Here is an 11,710-nt window from a genome sequence, read left to right as displayed (position 1 = left end):
CCACACCCCCGTCACGTGACTCAGATCTAGCCTCACGCCAGCGGCCGCCGCCATCTTGGATTCGGACAGGTAGAGTCAGGCTCTGTTGACACTGAAGCTGGCGGCAGCCATGTTGGATGTGGGCACTGACATTTCCAGGCGGGGGGCTGCCCGCCATCTTGGTTTAGGGCATGAAGACGGATTCGACCCTAGTGACGCTCGAAGTTTGAAGGGCCGTTTGGGAGTCGGACACGATGTTTTCCAAGGAGCCTGGTGGCTGCGACGGGTTAGGGCAGGCCCCGACTGCCTCGGAGGCCGTGATCGGCCATCTTGGCTGCTGTCACTAGAGCCCCTTGCTGGTTTCATTGATCGATTCGGTGTGAGTAGGTCGGTGAGTGTCGATGATTTTCCTTTGGGAGGCGGGAGAGTTCGGTATTGTGGTCTCCGTACTGCACCCTGCCCTCCTCTCTTCCTGACCACCGGGGGCTTATGGGACTTCATCCCTGGGCTCTGTCTCCTCCAGACTCAGTCGGGTATCCGCTGCTGAGGCGGGGTCGGACAGGGGGTATCAGGGGACTGGGAAACGGAGTTATGTTTTACCCAGCTTGGGGTGGCAGCGTGAGTTGGTGGATGGAGCAGCTCATTACAAGACCAGTGCTCATTGTAGGATTGAGAACCCCAGTTTCCCCCCCCTTATTATTTTCACACGCTGCTGTTCCTTAATCTGGCATTGAGATGCTGTGTGATAGTCACTTTACCTTTCAATGTCTCCGTTTCCATATCTTTCAAATAAGGATAATAATACTTCCTATGTGGATTGTAGGCATAACCCAGTAATTTTTGCAATATGCCTCATGGAATGAGTAAGTAAAATCTATATGAATAACTATTTATTGATTATTTTGTTATAGTCTGCTGTTACAAACCTGGGAAGGAGAGAACTCTATCAAATGGAAAGTTTGTGTGCCAGTCACAAATAATGAAAAAGATTAAAAGAAATGGAGGGAAATGTTATTAGATTTTTAAGATTGCAATTCCCACTAAGTTAAGCAGATTTCTTAGTAAACAGTTAATGAGCTAAAAGTTTATTGTGAGGTTTGTTTATTGCCATAATAATACTTGATAATGTTGTTTATATTTCATTAGCACCATATGGCAGTACAAAGATCTCAGAGTACTTAAAAAAAATTTTTTTCACAACAATTTTATGGGGTATTGTAGATAAGGCCAGACCCGCCCTAGAAACTTTTGCCGTTATGGCATTTTTATACCAGCAAAAAGCCTTAGTGTAGACACAGGTATGTTGGCAAAAATGTCATATTGCTTGTAAAACTCATTTTGTTGGGGAAGCTGGGTAAGAGCTATACATTGCACTTCTACTGCAGGAAGAGGGGAGGCCTTGCTGGTATAGTTATACCAGAAAAATCCTTTCTAGCATAGACAAAGTCTAAATGTTATCCCTATTTCTACTGATGATGTGACCTATCTCCTCCAAATCCTAAACCTTAACAAAAACTGAGGTTGTTTCCTTCCACCCCAAACAAATCATGATGTTTGCAGGACTTAAAAATTCTAAGGTTCTTTAGCTGGATGTTATTCTGTAATCTTGATATTTGATGTATTTGAAGACAGGTTATGGAATCTAAAAGAAAGGTCTTGATCATTTGTGGTCATTTAAGAACGGCACCTTTTCATTTTTGCAAAAGTGTGAACTCTGGGGTTTTGTCCCAATTCTAATGTGGGCAGTTATATTCTGCCTCACTTAAATCCTCTTTCAGATTCAATTGGATAAAGAAGCCTTTGCTAAACTGTTGTATAGTATTCCTGCATATTATTAAACACTGCTGGGGTGGGATGTGGCAGTTGCTGTATTTTAGTGTTGGGTGAAGGATTTGTCTGTACAGCTTGTACATCAGTTATAGTTTGTAAAGTGTTTTGAGATCAGTCTGGCTGAAAAGTTCTGTAGAACTGAAGTTCTGTTAAGTGTGCATCTTACACCTGTGACTTAAGCAACATTCCACAAAAATCATAAGTTAACTTCTTCAAATGTGCACATCCTGTCAAGTTACATACTTCTCTGGACGGGTCAGTGCTGACAGGAAACTATTGGCTAAATGGGACAGACAATCCTGCTGTGACAAGACTTGATTCAAGTTTCTTTGCAGAAGTTAATAACCAGTGAAGCTAAACAGCATTTTGCAAATTGCTTAGAAAATTGCTGTATTATCTTGATATAATAACTGTCTGCTGCTCCTGAGGGACAAGAACTGTAGAATTGAGAACAAAGGGCATTTTGTGGCCAATGAGACCTTAGTTTCCATGTTTAACATGGGCAGGGCTTTATTGTAGTTATAACAACAAGATGCAACTATGGCAGCAGAGCTCTCTAAGCAACATACAGTATATAACCATGTTTAGAGTTGGTTTATTAGGCTGTTCCTGCTCTGTATCTCCAGAGTCAATATTCACTTAGAAATAAGAGTCAGGATCGGTGACTGCCTGTGCTCTAAGTGAATGGAAAGTCTATTTCTGGGAGTCTTTATTTGCAGTGCTCCAATGTGTAATATTCTGCACTTAGCCATAATGTTTCAGTTGGTAATCTCAAAGCATTTCACAAAAGTGGGTAACCATTTGACTACATTATACAGATGGTGAAACTGAGACACTGAAGTTCAGCAATTTGCTCAAATATTACGGAACTTGGCATCTAGGCCTCCAATCTCCCATGCTTCTAACAGCAACACTGGCTCATTTTCATAGTTCTTAAAATAGTTACTCCTCGGGGAATTCTGTGCAAAAAAAATCCATGCATGATATTTTCAAATTCTGCATATTTTGTTCGTCAAAATAACACAATATAATCACGCCAGTTTCAATTATTTTGGTAATTTATTCCAAAATACCTGTCAACAAATATGTCTATAACAAAACAGACGACAAAAAAGATTCGGGAAATGTTTTTTGACAAATAGATTCCTTACTAGGCATATTAATACAGAACTTTGAGTAATAATTTATTTAAAATACAATACAGAAAAGTGTTTCCTGCACCCCTCAGAAGCCATGCAAAGGCTTGGAGGAATCAGGGGTAATGAGGGAGAGGGAAGTAGTTGCTGGGAAGGAGCCTGGGAATGAATTTGGAGGGTGTTGGATTTGGGTGGGAGAAGTTTTTTGGGAGGGGGATTGTTAGGGGGTTGGGGAGCCTCCCCCTTGCAGACCCTGTCTGACCCCTAGCCTCTCCCATTGATTCAGGCACATCTGTCCCTATTCCTGTGTGTCCCACCACTCTTCCTCCCCCATCGCCATGTTTCCTTGCATTCCCTGCCCATCATGTGTCAATGCATCCCGCAGCCACCCCTCTCCTCCTTCCTTCTGTCCCCATGTGTCCCTGCACCCCCACTCATTCACCCTTCCTCCCCCATCCCCATGTGCCCCTGCACCTCCTGCCCGCCCCCCAGCAGTAAATAGTATTAGGATGATTGACAATACCCCTATTTTTACAAAGTATGCATGAATGGAAAAAACACATTTTCTTCCTGTAAATTGTTATAGGTTCTGCTCAGGTGTCTGATGAGAAAGGAAGATCGAAGCCTTCATTGCTGAACTTTTCCATCCTCTGTTGGAAGGAGGAAGGGACCAGGTAACGACTGTTATGCTGCAGCTTGCCAGAACTTTTCTCGCACATAAATCTCTGATGGAGCTAATTTTAGGGACTGGGTGGCTCAGGGGATTGGTAATGAGATACCGAGGCTTTTGCTGTTTGCCTGCTAGTTCAAAATCCAGTTCAAGTTGGGAATGCTGGGAAATGGTAACATCTGATGGCTATTTAGTGGCTTGTGTGTGGAGAGTGTTCAAGGTCCCTGTCCAGCTCCTCTCAAAAATTCCACGATCACTAGTTCTGATTAGTGAAGTGGTATGTATTGGGGAAAGGACCTTGATCCAGGGAGCTGTCGATCAGTACTGAGGTGCACTGGCAGAGCTATGTAGTAAAAGTTTGTTGTGCCTGCCCGGGATATGCTTGGTTCAAACCCTAGTATAATCACTCTTTCACTAGCACAGATTGATTGACCTTTTAAAGATATATTAGGGAGAGGGTATGGGGAGGACATCTGTCTCTTTCTTTTTTGGCCATTGTATTAAAATAAATTCCCTTGTATGCAGCGCTGTGGGCTGTGTCAGGAACGAGGATCCTTCTTTCTGTCTGGGTTTTCAAGTGTTACCTTCATCGCCTCAGTTTGGAATAAGGCATTTACAGAAGTGTCATTTCTACACTGACTTAGCATTACCACTAGATGTCACTGTATGAAGCGACTTATTCACCCTTCTAAATCTAAAACTTAATTTAAGAACTTGTCTTAAAGGGCTGGATCTGACTCCACTACATGCAATAATCAGATTGACTTTTATCTATGAAGAAAAAACATTTCTGGCTGACAGATCCCTGTGGTCCCTTAACCAGGACTGAAAGTCTTCCAAGGAAGACCCAGAATGAAGAATTTTCTGGAGTCACTTTGGGTTAAATTTTTCAAAAGCACCGAAATAGTTTGAGCCTAACTTCCATTTTCAAAAGTGACTGAGGAACCTAAGTCTCATTGAAAATAATTGAGATGCATTGTCCAAATCTTAGCAGTACCAGCAACTATAGGAGGTGAAAGGAAAAGCATTCCTGAAGAAGGGTGTGGCTCTTCTGAGAAGTAAAAGCAGTCTTTGTAATATCTAGTGAGGCAATGGTATGTAATGGTTAGGACAAAGGATTGAGAGTTGAGAGACCTAGAGTTCTGTACCTGGCCCTGTTACAGGCTTGCCAAATCAGTTAACACTGTCTTCGGTTACCCACCCATAAAATGGGGATAATACAAATCTACCTTAACAGGGATGTCATGAGGCTTAGTACATGTTTGTAAAGCACTTCACGATCTTCAGTTGAAAAGTGCTGTACAAGAAGTGTTCTATTATACATTATTAATTGCTAGGGTAGGGGGGTTATTTTTAGTGAGACATTAAGAGATCACTTTACCTGCAGCAGCACAGTTAGGTGAAGTGGGGACAAATGACATATGAGTAAAACACGACACAGAGGAGATATCTGAAACATGGGCTTTTCTTTGCATGATTGCACATATCCATTCCATTTCAGGTGTGCGTGCGTGCCCAGTGCACCAGAATCACAGATTTTTTTCCCTTAGCAGTGGCTGTTGGGGCAGTACATGGACCCTTCACTACCTTGTGCTGCATAAAGTTTGGCATAAAGATCATGGCCACCCCAGACCCTTCTCAGTTCCCTCCTACCATTGTGATTGGTAGTCGGAGCGCATCAACTTGCTACTGCAAGTTTCTCCCTTGACAGGAAAATTGTCTTTCATTCTGTGAATAGTAAGTGTATTTTTTAGTGTTAGATTAGTATAGGTTTTCTTTGTTATTTTTCTTGGAGTCTGGGTTCAGTTGTTTTTCACTGGGTACCAATGCCTGGTACTGGAATATGCCTTGGTCTCTGGATTTTAAGCCTTGTGCAGACTATAAGAAATCTATGCCAGTGAGTGACCTCATTCCACCTGCCTGAAGTGCCTCAGTGAGGGTCGCATTCAAGACTGCTGCCAGATTTGCAGGACTTTAAACCCTGGACAAAAAACAATAGAGAGGTGAGGCAATGTCACGTCCTCTTGGAGGCAGCCCTGCGTATGCCTTCGGAACCTTCCTGCTTGGGGCACACACCGAGTACTCTGCATCAATGCAGATTGCTCCTCTAGACATCACTCCTGAATGTTGGCACTGATCCCCTACCCTGTCGCCGAGAAAGAAGCACTGAAGATCAGATTCGTCAAAGGAGCAGAGGCTTGGCCCCACTAGCACAGTAGTTCTTAAACTGTGGGTTGGGACCCCAAAGTGGGTTACGATCCCGTTTTAATGGGGTTGCCGGAGCTGGCTTAGACTTGTGGGGGACAAGGGCCAAAGCCCAAGTCCCACTGTCTGGGGCTGAAGCCTGAGAGCTTCAGCCTTGGGGGTGAATGGGGCTGAGTGGGGCTTTGGCTTTGCCCACCCCCCATCTGGGGTGGCAGGGATCAGGCAGGCTTGGGCTTCGGTCCCCCTTCCGGGTTGGGTAGTAACTTTTTTTTTTGTCAGAAGGGGGTCGCGGTGCAATGAAGCTTGAGAACCCCTGCACTAGAGGATGGAGGTCCCTGCTACCATCCACCAGTAAAGAATCAAGTAGACAGGGTAGAGCATCCTCTGGGAAGAGATGCTTTCACGTACCAGTCTATTCTCATCCGGGGTTGTTCACTCTGGGATTGGTGCCCACGCTGTTGAGACCTACTCCCACTACAGTGCCGACTCGTTCGGTGCAACAAGAGCATAAGGAAAATCTCTTGGTACTGATGATGCCAGAGTACCTGTGTAGCAGCACAAGACCTATTCTGCCTTCCAATGACATACTCTCTTATGGTCCAGAGGACAAATTGGCTGGTAACAGTGGATCCTCCGGCCCCAACTATGGACTTACCTTTGAGTCATGATCAGCTCTTGGTACCATGGGGAGGCTAGATTTTTCAGAACATCCAGCACTTTCTCTACTGGTGCAGTCAAAGGATAAACCCAGCATGCTTTTCCTGGTGCTGCTATCTCTGGAGAGATGCTCCTTGACCTCGGCACCATTTAGCACAGTGGTTAGGCAACTCGGGGTGTTCCTCAGAGTCTGAGGTAGGGTCTTATGCCCCTTAATCCCAGAGTAGACAATGGCACTTCCCTTTGCCTTCATCAAGGGAATTTTGCTAATGGTACCTACCAGATGTCCAGAGACAGGGACCCATGGGTCCTATCCTATACTGATTGCCCTGCAGGAACCCATAGGGCATGCCTCCCACTTCCATGTCTGTACCACAATCTGCCCTCATTTCCTTCTATATTGGTGTCTGTGCAGTAAGAGGGAACTGATGGAGGTCTGGGGTGGCTCTGCCCTTTATACCATTGTGCAGCAGCGGAGGGCACATGTGCCACCCCACTGGGTACTGCTACCGGATAAACCTCTGACTCTGGTGCCCTGGGTGCGCACACATAGATGTGGAATGGACATGTACAATGCATCTTGAAGAACAACAATTACAGAATAGGTAGTAACTTTTTCAGTTTTGTTATTCCTCCTCCCCCCCCCCCCCCGAAAAAAGTCATCTGCTTACATACAAATAATCCAGGTGGCCAGCTCTAAGAGATAGAGCTGTAACAGCCATTTAGCAAGAACAAGGCTAATGGTTCAGTACTTTTTTTTTTTTTTTTTTAGGTCCTGGTTTACTGCTGTGGATGGCTAATGACTTCCCACTTTTTCCATTAAGACTCCTATAGGTGTTTACAAAATGGTTCCAGTCAGTTCTTTTTCTAGCTTCACCAAGAGTTGTTCTAAATCTGCCACTCTATTATCTCAGTTTAACAGCTGTAGTCAATAAGAACATAAGAATGGCCCTACTGGCCCATCTAGCCCAGTATCCTGTCTTCCGACAGTGGCCAGTGCCAGGTGCCCCAGAGGGAATGAACAGAACAGGTAATCATGGTCCATCCCCTGTCGCTCATTCCCAGTTTCTGGCAAACAGAGGCTAGGGACACCATTCCTGCCCATCCTGACTAATTGCCATTGATGGACCCATCCTCCATGAATGTATCTAGTTCTTTTTTGAACCCTGTTATGGTCGTGGCCTTCACAACATCCTCTGGCAAGGAGTTCCACAGGCTGACTGTGCATTGTGTGAAGAAATACTTCCTTTTATTTGTTTTAAACCTGCTGCCTATTGATTTCATTTGGTTACCCCTAGTTCTTGTGTTATGAGCAGTAGTAAACAACACTTCCTTATCTACTTTCTCTACACCAGTCATGATTTTATAGACCTCAATCATATCTCCCTTTTAGCTGTCTCTTTTCCAAGCTGAAAAGTCTCAGTCTTATTAATCTCTCCTCATACGGCAGCCGTTCCATACCCCTAATAATTTTTGTTGCCCTTTTCTGAAACTTTTCCAATTCCAATATATCTTCTTTGAGAAGGGGCGACCACATCTGCACACAGTATTCAAGATGTGGGCGTACCATGAATTTATATAGAGGCAACGTGATATTTTCGGTCTTCTTATCTATCCATTTCTTAATGATCCCCAACATTCTGTTCGCTTTTTTGACTGCTGCTGCACAGAGTGGATGTTTACAGAGAATTATCCACAAAGACTCCAAAATCTCTTTTTTGAGTGGTAACAGCTAATTTAGACCCCATCATTTTATATGTATAGTAACGCTTTCCAATATGCGTTACTTTGCATTTATCAACATTAAATTTCATCTGCCATTTTGTTGCCCAGTCACCCAGTTTTGAGAGATCCTTTTGTAGCTCTTTGCCTGGGTCTTAACTATCTTGAGTAATTTTGTATCATCTGCAAATTTTGCCACTTCACTGTTTACTCCTTTTTCCACATTATTTATGAATATGTTGAATAGGACTGGTCCCAGAACATACCCCCGGGGGTCACGACTATTTACCTCTCTCCATTCTGAGAACTGCCCATTTATACCTACCCTTTGTTTCCTATCTTTCAACCAGTTACCAATCCATGAGAGCACCTTCCCTCTTATCCCGTGGCAGCTTACTTTGTGTAAGAGCCTTTGGTGAGGGACCTTGTCAAAGGCTTTCTGAAAATCTAAGTACACTATATCCCCTTGGTCCACATGCTTGTTGACCCCCTCAAAGAATTCTAATAGATTGGTGAGGCATGATTTCCCTTTACTAAAATCATGTTGACTTTTCCTCATCAAATTATGTTAATCTATATGTCTGACAATATTGTTCTTTATTATAGTTTCAACCAGTTTGCCCGGTACTGAAGTCAGGCTTACAGGCCTGTAATTGTTGGGATCACCTCTGGAACCCTTTTAAAAAACTGGTCACATTAGCTATCCTCCAGTCATCTGGTACAGAAGCTGATTTCAATTATAGGTTACAGACTACAGTTAGTAGTTCTGCAGTTTTACATTTGAGTTCCTTCAGAACTCTTGGGTGAATACCGTCTGGTCCTGGTGACTTATTGCTGTTTAATTTATCAATTTGTTCCCAAACCACCTCTAATGATACCTCAATCTGGGACAGTTCCTCAGATCTGTCACCTAAAAAGAATGGCTCAGGTTTGGGAATCCCCCTCACATCTTCAGCCGTGAAGACTGATGCAAAGAATTAACTTAGTTTCTCCGCAATGGCCTTATCGTCCTTGAGTGCTCCTTTAGCACCTCGATCGTCCAGTGGCCCCACTGGTTGTTTAGCAGGCTTCCTGCTTCTGATGTACTTAGCAATTTTTTTTATTACTTTTTGAGTCTTTAGCTAACTGTTTCTCAAATTCTTTTTTGGCCTTCCTAATTGTATTTTACACTTCATTTGCCAGTGTTTCTGCTCCTTTCTATTTTCCTCACTAGGATTTAACTTCCACTTTTTAAAGGATGCCTTTTTGCCTCTCACAGCTTTTTACTTTGTTTAGCCACAGTGGCTCTCTTTTGGTTCTCTTACTATGTTTTTTTTTAATTTGGGGTATACATTTAAGTTGAGCCTCTATTCTGGTGTCTTTAAAAAGTTTCCATGCAATTTGCACAGATTTCACTTTTGGCATTGTACCCTTTAATTTCTGTTTAACTAACCTCCTCATTTTTGTGTAGTTCCCCTTCCTGAAATTAAATGCTACAGTGTTGGGCTGCTGTAGTGTTTTTCCTGCCACAGGGATATTAAATTTAATTATATTATGGTCACTATTACCAAGCGGTCCAGCTATATTCACTTCTTGGACCAGATCCTGTGCTCCACTTAGGACTAAATCACAAATTGCCTCTACGCTAGTGGTTCCAGGGCCAGCTGCTCCAAGAAGCAGTCATTTAAGCTGTCCGTAGAGCTGCATCAGAAGAGCTTCTCATTCCCTAGCATATAATGCTAGGACAATTCCCACGCTCACCTATACTGTCCTTGGAGAGATCTTCAAGTTGTACATGACAAATCGTCACTGTCTTTCACAAAAACATCTCTGTTTCAGGGCTGATGGCGTCTTTGTGCTGCCAACTGCATATCACTGGCTAGGAGTCTTGGGCCTGATTCTTTACTGTCTTGAACCTTGTGTAGTTATTTATACCTGTGCAAATAGGGTGTAAAATGCCAACGTTCTGATTTGGTAGTTCTTAAACTTTTTTTTTCCGCATGTGTACATAGATGATACAAGGTGCAAAGCTGTAGTGAATCTAGTCTGGACTAAAGAGCGAATGCAATTGCACAGCAGTAAGCCTGGCTCTGCAGCCGTTGAGCCTTCACTTCAGTTGGAGTTCAGGGTGCCCAGCACTTCGCACTTTTCAGGGTTAGGCCCAGTCTGAGTGAACTTGTGTATAGCCCAGACTGTAGCAGTCATGAAGATAGTCTAGGATGTTGGATTCATTTCCATGTTGGCACAGTGTACTTATTCATGGATTTAGCAATTAAAATATTCATCAGCTGTTGCATGCAAAGGGGACTCTAGTTTTGAGAGTATGTGCCTACAGTCCTTTCAGGAAACAGCTGGCTGAGATGGACCGATGCCTCTTCTTCATTCCCTTTCTGCTCTGATTTCCCATGAAGCAGAGGGCAGCTCAGAATCCTTTTGTCTGGTAACCCCAAGTTCCTTTTCCAAGCCAGTTTGAATGTAGCAAGGATATGGATTGTAGCGTAAACAATAACTACGAAAATCTTCAATATCAAGAGACCGTCTTGGCCACCTACCACTTATTGAGTTGGAAGTTTTGCAGGGCACAGCTAGCTTTAGGTAGACAAAGGTACTACAGGGAGCTCCAACAGAACCCTTGCAATTACTTTTTCTGCTGTGGCTCTCGCATCACTGGCAGTTCTCTGGAGCCAGCATTTTCTGGCATCCAGGAACAAGGTCCAGGCCAGTTTGGCCCAGCTGACTTCTAGTGTAACGGAAAGTAGTCCAGTCTGAGCTTTGCTGAAAGCGAAAAAGTTTTCATTCAGTTATAGCTGCAGATTTCCTGGTTCTTTCCCCTGGCCCCAATGTTATAATTGAATTTATTGAATAGGCCCATAATAAAAGTAATTTTTGCTAAGCAGGGTCAAAACACCTCATGATGGGCCAAATGTTTTATGCCTTCCCAGCCCCACCCCCACCAAGTTGGGGTGTTTTGTATCCTCTTGGCTGCTTTTGAATTCATGACCTGCTCCTTGAATACATTCCTTCCAGTCTAAGCAGTGCTCTCCAACTGCCTGGCACTGATGTTAATGTCTTGCTTCCTGATCAATCAAGTCCTTTGCACACTTCCTTAAAGGAAAACTCTACTCATTTTATTCAGCCCAATGGCCCAAACGTTCCCAGGGGTAAGAAACATTTATCACCAGGACTAAAACTTTGACGCACGTGGGAAGGGAGATTAAAATGTTTATCCCACGTGGCATTTCTGACCCTATCCTGTGGGCAGTCATTTTCCTCTAAAATTGACCAAGGCGATGTGGATAATGAGTAGCAGAGACTATGTAATTTCCTACCAACATGAATAATGGTTTGACTGTAATAAAGAAAAAAAAAGGCGGCGGGGTGGGGGGTGGAAAGCTTTAAGCACAGACTATGCCCTTGGTTACAGATGGTCAATTTCCCTGGAGTCAGTGGGTGTACTGGGGACAGAATCTGGTTTGCAGTCAAGTATCAGGGGGTAGCCGTGTTAGCCTGTATCTACAAAAACAACAAGGAG

General features: G+C 43.6%; 1 protein-coding gene across 6 annotated transcripts in view; it reads left to right on the top strand.

Annotated features, from left to right (window-relative positions):
• The first annotated feature begins 41 nt into the window (after window positions 1–41).
• FAM117A (family with sequence similarity 117 member A) overlaps window positions 42–11,710 on the top strand; it is a 52,396-nt gene continuing 40,727 nt past the window's right edge. For 3 of the 6 annotated variants that reach the window (XM_065577361.1, XM_065577355.1, XM_065577349.1), the window contains exons 1-2: window positions 42–370; window positions 3,532–3,619. The gene's annotated coding sequence lies outside the window, so the exon portion shown is untranslated. The remainder of the gene's footprint in view (window positions 371–3,531; window positions 3,620–11,710) is intronic. The other 3 variants (XM_065577352.1, XM_065577350.1, XM_065577351.1) reach the window with 3 other exon arrangements.

This window comes from Chrysemys picta, chromosome 24 (assembly GCF_011386835.1).
Source record: "Chrysemys picta bellii isolate R12L10 chromosome 24, ASM1138683v2, whole genome shotgun sequence".
In the NCBI taxonomy this organism is placed as follows: Eukaryota; Metazoa; Chordata; order Testudines; family Emydidae; genus Chrysemys; species Chrysemys picta.
Note: the sequence above shows the minus strand (reverse complement) of the source record. Positions and strands in the feature narration are given on the sequence as shown.